At 50.8% G+C, this 1783-nt stretch overlaps 1 non-coding gene across 1 annotated transcript; it reads right to left on the reverse strand.

The window, feature by feature from the left end:
• Positions 1-440: 440 nt before the first annotated feature.
• On the reverse strand, positions 441-512 carry TRNAQ-CUG (transfer RNA glutamine (anticodon CUG)). Its single transcript has one exon. It is a non-coding gene; the product is annotated as a tRNA-Gln (tRNA).
• Positions 513-1783: the final 1271 nt, after the last annotated feature.

Consider the following 1783-nt stretch of genomic DNA (forward strand, 5'->3'; position numbering starts at 1 on the left):
GACAGAATATGCCAGTGATTAGTGCTGAAAACCTTTCTAAAGAGCATGCCGTGAAATCTGTTATCTCCATGAGCCATCTTGCCCCTTTTGAAAGGGAGAACTGGTTGGTCTGGGAAGCGCTGGTTATTCTAGTTGGCTGCCTCAGTCGGAAGCTACTTCCCCTCTATTGGAATTCAACAGTGTGACGGGTCAGTTGTGGAGAACGGGACAGTTAGCATTATTTGCTTTGAGGTCCTGCTAAGGGTGAGGGTCCCATTATGATGGGCTCTGTCTTTTGAGTCAGAGCAGTTTATAAACATTAGCTTTTAAGAAACACTTGAATGCCTATCTTAGATTCATAGATGTAGGGTTGGAAGGGACCTAAGTAGACCATCACGTCCAACCCCCAAGCTAGGAGCCAGCACTACTTCCCTTGGAAATAAAGAAGCTACAGTGTGCTAAGGTCCCACTGAGATTTGAACTCAGATCACTGGATTCAGAGTCCAGAGTGCTAACCATTACACCATAGGACCTGCTATTTTGCTGGGATCCTATGACCCCAGCTGACTTCCTGCCCCTGGGGCAGGGGGCTGGACTTGATGATCTTCTGAGGTCCCTTCCAGCCCTAATGTTTGTAACCTGGGTGTCCCCAAAATGAGCGTCCCCCACTCACCAGTAGAAGGGGAAAGCCAGCAGGACACACGTGCTGGGGTGGAAACTGCAGTCACTCGCAGTTTCCTCCCACCTATCATGCCTCAATAGAGCAGGGACAGAAAGCGATATCTCAACCAGGTACAAAATTTAATATAGGTATATATAAAAAGTAGTGAACTAAAATGAGTATTTACAGGTTATAAATACATATAACTCTAACTATATGCACACCCAAATACAAATGGTAAACATAATGGTCCCAAACGATATGAACAAGTAAATACAACAATAAATGGCACTCTAAAATACAAAGCGTACAGTTAACAGTTAATAAACACTCCAAAATGCACAGCATGTATCAAACAATCAATAAGTGCTCAAAAATATAAGATGCAAGAGTTCTCTAATGGTTCCCCTCCTCTAGGGGATCTCTTCCTCCTGCCTCTTTATTGAGGCTATCTTCTCCAAGTGTCACTCCCCGGTGGGAGACCTGTTTCCCCACTGACCCATGTGTCCCAAGGAGCTGGGTGGGGCAGTGTTCATAAACTCCCTGGCCTGGCAATGTTTCTCCAGGGAGGGCTCAGTTGCAGGCCTTAGGAGAGTGGCGTGACTCACTCACGTGTCCCAGTGGCTCAATCCTTAGGAGGAGTTGCGGGCCTGGGCCACCTCATGCATACCCAGGTCCGTGCCACTCTGAATGCTGCTCCCTGTGCTCAAGAACTGCTCCGTTCCTGGGGCCCTTGCGGACCCGCTGCAGGGAATGGGTCCCAGACCGCCCGGTCCCTCCTTCTCCTGGGTCTTACATCCTGCAATGACTCACCCCACTGTAGCGCTGACTCCTGTGCCCGGCCTCACACCGTGGATGAAGACCCAAGCCACCTTGCTGCAGCTCCCAGGGTCCTGGGTCCCTCACGGACTCTCCATGCAGCGACGCTTGCACCACAACCCGGCTTTGTGCTGGGGTTGGAGACGCAAACTGCCTTGCTATGGCTCCCAGGGTCCCGGTCCTAGTCCCTTGTGGACCCTCCATGCAGCGACGCCTGCACTGCCTACTATTTCTATCCAGCGGCAGAATCTTTCGGGCTCTTCTGGGCAGACAGATACGCCCGCTGGGCAGCTCTCCCAGCTCTTCTTGGCCCCAGGACCTCTT

This window comes from Alligator mississippiensis, chromosome 5 (assembly GCF_030867095.1).
Source record: "Alligator mississippiensis isolate rAllMis1 chromosome 5, rAllMis1, whole genome shotgun sequence".
In the NCBI taxonomy this organism is placed as follows: Eukaryota; Metazoa; Chordata; order Crocodylia; family Alligatoridae; genus Alligator; species Alligator mississippiensis.